We start from the raw sequence: 8309 nt of genomic DNA on the forward strand, positions 1-8309 counted from the left end.
AGGCCTGGTGTTGTGGAGATGTTTGATCAGCTGGGTCTTTTCTCAGCCCAGCCTTCACGGGCTTCTGTTGGACAGATCAGAAATAAAGAACGGCATCTGATGAAGAGACGGTGGAGCAAGCGGCACAGGGATGTGTTGCACTGTGGAGGGGGACGGGGTTGAACCCTGGTGTGGGGTCTGCTGAGTGGGTAGGATGGCACCGGGGAGTGTCCAGTGCAGTCCGCACTCTGCTGTCGAAGGGGTATTGTGGTTTCTATCGCAATTTGACAAATGATCGCTGCTGGTAAGAGTTCAGGATCACTTACAGTGATGTGAGCAGAGACTGCCATGGCAGTGGGTTATAGGCTGGTCTTGTTCAAAATTTTAGTGTGGTTAAAAAGTAAGGACTGTCTCTTCCAGACAATAGGGATTCTCTGGCAACAGGGCAAGACTTTTTCAGAAAACTATGTTCTGGGGAAAATTAGGTAGAGCATGAACAAATTGAGGGATAAAAGGAGTGGGTTTCCATTAATATAAGGGAAATGCTAGGTGAATATACATTGAACAGGTCTTGGTATATAGGAGTTCTCAGAGCCTTTAACACCACAGTATTATCTTATGCTCCAAAAGATCAGACACAACATGCAGTATTTTCTAAAAGTCTCTTGATTTTTGAATAATTAGTGATGCTACATTCATTGTGCAGCTTCTGTGCTAATAAAAAACATCTGGTTAAGGGGAACAGTGAGAGCTGAAACGTATATTCCCTATGGTCTGTCAAGACAAGGTTCTGTGAGGCTGTATGCACTGAAAGCCCTGCCAATTTCCTTCCTTCCTTCCTTCCTTCCTTCCTTCCTTCCTTCCTTCCTTCCTTCCTTCCTTCCTGTATTAGCTACTTGTCTGTTACTGTGATGAAATCCAATGACCAAGGCAATTTATAGAAGGAAAAGTTTATCTGAGCTTACGGTTAACTATCCATCAAGAAGGTGAAGTGGCAGGCACAGCTGCTTGTGTGGAGAATAGAGTAGCAAGCCGAGAGTGTGCATCTTGAGTCACAATCAGGAAGGAGAGAGAGAGAGAGAGAGAGAGAGAGAGAGAGAGAGAGAGAGAGAGAGAGAGAGAACTGAAAGTGGCTCAAGTCTCTGAACTCTCAGAACCCATCCCCAGTGACATATTTCCTACAGCAGGCTTACACCTCCCAAGCCTCCCCAAACAGCGCCGCCAACTGGGAACCGAGTGTTCAAATATGTACTAGACTATAAAGGAAATATTTCACTCAGACCACGATAATTCCTCCCTTCCTGTTCTTTAAATATTATAAGAATAGTCTCTATTTTCCAAATTTCACAGGAATGCTCAGGATGATAGCAGAGTCCCTGGAGGCCTGCTTTGGAGGAGTTTGGGGGTAGCTGTGTTTTTTATAAGTGAAGAAGGTTGTCCCCAGAAAACAACCACAGCACAGGGACCTGATAGGTAGGTCCTATATGGGTCACGCTCTAGGCATAGGGAGGCTCCCTATTGTAAGGGCAAATGAGCCAAAGAGCTGACCCTTGGAGGCATGGAACTACAGAATTCTTTGGGCACAAAGGCTCTTGGAAGAAGAGCCATGGTTCCATCATAGCTGAGTATCTGCAGTTGAAGTACTTCTGACTTCCATAGAATGCTGAGCTTGAGAATGGATTGTCCTTCTTGGTCAGGACTGGAAGAAATGAATTTCAGAATGGAAGTCTGGGACACCAGAGATGGCAGAAAGGGCTGATAGATTTGAGTGCAGGTTCTAAAAGCCCAAGAACCTAGAGAAAGAGCCATTATCAGAGGAATGGGGGTCAGGAGGTTCCCCCTGGAAAACTTGAGCTAGACATTAAATAAGATACATCTGTCAACTCTTGCCTCCATGCTTACCCTGATCTGAGGTCACCCATGTTCAAAATAAAACAATATGGGAACATTCAAGGCCTATGAAATTCTTTCTGCATCAGCTCAGGATGATTAAACTTTTTAAATATTATCTTAGTTTTTCATATTTGTATTTGGGTTCTCTGAATGTTGCTATTGCACGAGGTATAATTCTAAGAAGAAAATCTGCTCACACGAGACATTTGAATCTGTGGCCACGATCATAATGGAAAGCAGGGCTTATACTAAACAAACATGCTTTTAGAATTATGAGGTGGGTGGCACTATAGCCAATTGGCTCAGAAGTTCCATACACCAGGCTCCTGGGTCAAACTTAAATGAACACATATAATTGCTCTCTCTCATCTATCTGTTTATCTAGCTATTGCCTTTTTAATTGTAAACAGAAGGCGTATATGATCAATGCAGAAAATTTGCAAAATTCAAAAAAGTATAAGCTCATAAATAAAAATGATAAATGTACATTGCAAGTATCTATAAAATAAGGAATATATTTTTATAACAATAATGTGCTAAAAGTATTACTCTGAATAAAAGTATTATTTTTCTCTCCTGTCCCCTTCCTTTCTCTTCTTTTTGTCCGTTTCCCTTCCTTTCTTCTTCCCCATCTCTCTTCTCCCTTGCTTCATTCATTTCCTTCTTTCTTTTTCTGGCACTGGGGGATAGAATTAGAACTTCACGCATGCTAGGCAAGAGCTCCACTCCTGGGCTGCTTGCCCAGTCTCCTTTGGTCCCTATTTAACTCGCCATCCTTTCCCTTCAGATGGCTGCCTACTGCACTCGGTTTACACCCAGGTTAGCAGTCTCTGCTTCGGAGCCTCTAGCACTGTGGTCCCACCACCTCAGATTCAGCTTGTTAAAGACTCGGTTGTTGGTTCCCAACCCCTTAGAGAAGTTCTTCATGTTAATCAAATTGAAATATAATGCAGGGATGTATGAGTGCAAAAAGATACCCATGTAGGGCAGTGATCCTGACTCTGACGTCCTTCCTGGATGCTTTAGGCTCTCTTTTTTCACTCCAAAGAAGCCGAATTTAGACAGAAGTGAGCAACATGGCAATGGTCCATGCTGAGAGGCTATGAATCCTTGAAAGAAAAGGACCAGTGAATGAACGCGTGGGTGCTGCTGTAAGCTAAAGTATTTGAAGAATAGCTATTCATAAAAAAAATTTACCTACTTTGATCAAATTTTAAAACTTGAAAACTGATCGGCTACTGATTGATAAGTGAGGTGCTTCTTATGGACCCATTTGATAGCCGCGTCTGCTGCGGGTCCTGAAACAGTGTTAGGTGTTTCAGCAGCCTCCGTCTGTCCCAGACGGGGCATGTCCCCAGAGACGGGGCTTATGGATCATCTCTCTTTGCTGGTGGTTTACAACACAGGGTCCGGGGGCCCTCATGGCACCCCTGCATTAATTTTCACTCCTTTCAGGCTGGCTGTTCTTCCCCACCTTGGTCTTGAGCCACCCCCCACCCCACCCCACCCCCGCCCCGCGATGGTCAGATTCAGTATGTTTGACATGAAGAAGTGCCTGGTAATAACTGCTCATTCTGCTGGGATTGGCTAGCAAGGGTGAAGTAAAGGAGGGGACTGCTGACGGCCTGAGCGTGACTGAGATATGGCTTGGCCAATTAAGGACTTCATGCTAGAATATTCCACGCATACTATAGGATAGCGAAGAGATTCATCACCTATATTTAAAGTTGAATTTACTGATATTTTATGGTATTAGATATTATTTCTATTAACATTTTATGCTGAAATTACAGAATGATTCGTGAGTACTGAATTTTTGATTGCTTTTACAGTTGCTGGGACACTATTAAACTTGATTTACGTTAATAGTGCTGTAAGAAGATATTAACAATGGAACTTCCAAAAGCACTTAGCATCTCATAATTGGAGTTAAATGACAAAAAAAATGAAGAGATAATAAAGTGAAGAGAGGAAGGGAGAGAGAAAGTTTTGACAATATTCTTTTCAACCTGTGGTTCTTAATAAGTTTTTTTGCAGGATTGTTTTAAGTTCGGAAGGAATCTAACCCCCATCAGGAGAGGTGACGCTGATTTATTAAAGAAATTTTATAATATGAAATTAAGACCTCGCTCCAGGTGGAGAGCACAAAATTTAGCACTTCTCTGAGAGAAAGTGTTCTGATTTCCAGAGAAGAGAGGGAAGTCCAATTACTGCCTTCCTAGTCCTTCCGTTATGTCAAGAAGATCATCTAATTTTTTAAAGTGAAAATTGATTTAGCTGTAGCTGCTAGAACATAAACAAGGAGGCATTTGTAGCCAAGATGTCAAAGCTTAAGCAATAGCAACAATTGCTGTAATGAATTTTATCGCACTATCATTATATGTGGGCTCTATTGTAGGCATCTTCCACGGATGATCTTATTCAACCCCCACAGCATTCCTGTGCATTAGCTACTGCACTGGTGTGCTCTTTGTGACTATGACAAATACCCGAGAGAAAGGCTTATACTTAAGGGAAGAAAGGTTTATTTGGATTCATGATTTCAGTCTGTGGTTGGCCGGCTCCATTGCTTTGGGCCCAAGGCAAGGAAGGAGGATCATCATGACAGGAAGCAGAGCTGCTATGTATGGTGCCCAGGAAGCAGACATGAGAGGCAGGAAGTGGGCAGAGGTGAGATACTCTTCAAAGCGATACCTTCAGTGGCCTACTTCCTCCAAACGGATCCTATTTCCCTCATCTCTCCATATATACACATCTGTGTGTGTGTGTGTGTGTATGTATACGCACATACACACATGTGTATATATGGATCTATGAAGGGTCAACACATTGATCAGGTCAGAACCCTGAATTGATTGTATTCACCATTCCAGGACCAAGGCTTTATTATATGAGTATTTGGGAGTTATTTCACACTTAAACCATGATAGTTACTATTATCACTTCTGGTTACAACTAAAGAAAGGGAGAAACTGAGTGACTTTTTAATAAAAGGTCTCCCTCTTGCCTACACTGGCCTTGAACTCATGGCACACCCTTTTATCTCAGCCTTCCAAGTGCTGGGATTACAGATGCAAGCCACCACATCTAATGATTCAGTGACAACAAGTAGGAGCATCAGGATTTGACCATTGGCAGTATGGCTCCCTACAGATCTTTACCTTCTAGACTCCTTGGGGAGTAACAAGTTAAAGTTACACGGGCAGCTACCTTATATGTGACACTCTTGAGGCCAGGACACTCTTTCAGGAGACGTTCCTCTCTAAGACAAACAGTTTAAAGCTGTGTTAGTATACAGATAAGCATGAGTATGAGCAATGCTATTATTGTATGTTAACGCATTTTTCTTGATCCAAAAGCCCATTTTTTGAATGTTTTCTAAAAGAAATTAAGAGACTGGAGAGGAGGCTCAGTGCCTGAGGGAGCTTCCTGCTCTTCCTCAGACCTGACTTTACACACTGGACAGCTTAAAACCACCTGTAACTCCAACTCCAGGGGCATCAGACATCTCTGGACTCCATAGGCGTCTGCGTTCATATGCATCCCACATACACATACTTAAAAACAAAGATAACATTCTTTAAACAAACAAAGCACCTTTCTGAGCCTGCCCCCCACCCCTTGATATGAGTGCTAGACATCAAGCCAACTGTAATGACTAGAGAGACCAAGTCCCTTAGCATGGCCAGTAAAAACATAATTAGAATACAAGATTGTGTCATCTCAGTCCAGATTACCATAGGATCTGGGGAACCATGGTGATAAGGTGAATGGAAACAATGCAAGAAAAAAAAAAAAGACCTGAGTGATTTCTTGAATATCACTGTTTGGGTCTTTCCTTGTCCCGTTGGTGTCAGCAAATATCTGTCTTTGTTTTTATGGTCCTCACCTCAGTATAAAGTCCTATTTCAGGATGTAGAAGGGATTTTATTCCGGGACACTCTGGGATACCGCAGTCGAAGCACGTTGAAGAGTCATTGGAAAAGGTGCAGTTATTTGCATGTACTCTGTGCATAGTGTCCTGTGCTGTAATACTTCTAGGTGTCCTGTAGTGTCCTATTCAGTGATAGTCTCCTGTGTATTTTAAACTATCTCTCGCTGCTGTGCATTGCCAGGATGCAAATGTTATGCAAATAAGTATACATTGCATAACACAGGGCATGACAACAGCGTCTGTACTTATTCGCTATAGAGAGTTTAAAAAATGTTTCTGAATATCTCTTGGCTGAACACATTCCTGTGAAACCCCTGCACATAGAAGGCTAACCATACTTCTTCTTAGTCAAACAGAAAACCAGAAACAAACAAACAAAAACCAAATGAACTCTTCATCGGGAATGTTGCCTATACGATGGTGCATATTGACAGACCTGCCGTTGAATGAGGACTCTGACCTGGGACAGCGCTTGGGAAACAATGTCCTGCGAACTCTGAGAAGTCACAGCCACGCACCCCAGTCACCGCTCAGAGCAACAATGTGGGGCTTCTCTCTTCAGTGGAAGTGGCTCTTAGTCATTCCTTTCCCCACAAACTGATTTTCTTTGAAGCTAAAACAAGGGCTGTGAGAAAGTACTGAAGCCCAAATTTCAGCCCAGACTTAAATGAATTTTAAATAAAAGCAATGAGAAAAAAAAATTCTCTTTAGTTTTCTCTTGGAACACACATGAACACACACGCACACATCACCTGCATACATACATACACATACTCATATTCATGTGCACACGGGGTCTTGAACCCTCTCGAGATAAGAAAGAAATTTAAATGCATACAACCACACTCCCACGTTGAGGTTAATATCTGTTTTGCTTTATGATAAAAGTAATCTCAAGTTGTTTCTAGCTGAATTGTATCATTTGCATGAAAGATGCACAGTGGTAAACATAACAGATTAAATGAGATTTATGTTGTAAACGTGATCTAAAACCTACCCCTTCTAAAGGCCTGGTTTAAGGGGAGCAGAAATGCCTGTTTTATTAAGCAAAGAAATTGCTCCAGGAATCTAGGATAAAATATTTTTCTTGTAATTTTAACTTACTTAAAATCATGTGGTTTTACTGATTTATTTCTGTAGTTCATTCTTTTAAACTCAAGAATGGACAGCCAAGCACATAACGTTTATAGACTTCATTTGGAAAATGGCCATTATTTACCTTAAAAGTGATTGAGAATGTGAATCTGGGATCCTGTTAAGATCAAAGCTAACAAAAGGCAAAGAATCAAAAGGGACTGGCCACCAATAAGCCAACGATAGATGACTGAATAGATAGACACACAAATAAATTAATGAATAGATAAAAAAACAGATAGATGGATAATACAGATGAATGAATTAAGAGAGACACAAATGGATAGACAAGTAGATGACAGATAATAGAAAGAAATTCATAGATCAATACATGGTTAGGAAATGGATCGCGAGATGCACACGGATGGATGGAGGACCGGGAAGCAGAATAAATAGTTGATATCTAAATGAATACAGCTAAATGAATGGACAGAAAGATGCTAGAGGTTGATGAATGTAATTTGGAATGAAATGGTAGAGAGATGCAAAGTTTCCACCGTCTCATGGTTGTGCCCGATCGCAGTGGAATGCCAATGAGGAAGGAGACAGCTCTCTTCCCGAAGGTTTTTCAAACAGCTTAACTATTTGGGTTGTGTATGGGCCAGATAGGAAATGAGTCACTGAGAGCTCTAAACTTTCACAATAAAGGGCCCAAAGATATGAAAAGCAAACCAACATATGGGTATTCCACGAATAGGTCACGCCTGAATGCCAGATAATGCACGATTCAGGCCTACCTCTTTGACATCTGCTTGAACCATGCTCAGGTCCAGAGATGAAGGATGGTCACGGCTTCCCTGAAAACCCTTGGTGCATGCTCGATAACCAGAAAAAGACATTCCTTTTGGTCCCCTTTTTAATTCTAGTATTCTTACGTACTTGCCCTGGTAGACCTACTTAGGAGGGTCTGGTGATGTAATTAATCCATGTCACAGGAAGATGTAGTATCGGTGGGATTTATGAGTGGTTTGAGCTGCCATGATGGGTAGGGGAACCTCAGCCTGTGTGATATAGACGCCTCTGCTAATTGGATTGCCAGAGCTAATCAGAAGCCAGAGAGGGAATTAAAAAAAAAAAAAAAAAAAAAAAAAAAAAAAGCGGTGTTTGCCGCTGCGGCTGCTGCGGTGCTGCTAGAGGCTGATAAAGTGGACGGCTCCTTCCAGGACGGGGGTGCTGGAATTGAATCCTCATGCTGAGGTCTTCCTCCTGACAGCTAGGCTTTCCCAAGTGACACATCCCTTTTGTCACCAGCCCTGGAGGAGGTAGGGCCCATGGGAGAAAGGACGGACTGATCTCAAAGAGATTTTATTTTAAATTAGTATTATTACTGAACTGCGAACTCAGAGTGAGCGAGAGAGACGGAAGGAGC

Source organism: Meriones unguiculatus, chromosome 10 (assembly GCF_030254825.1).
Source record: "Meriones unguiculatus strain TT.TT164.6M chromosome 10, Bangor_MerUng_6.1, whole genome shotgun sequence".
Taxonomy (NCBI): Eukaryota; Metazoa; Chordata; class Mammalia; order Rodentia; family Muridae; genus Meriones; species Meriones unguiculatus.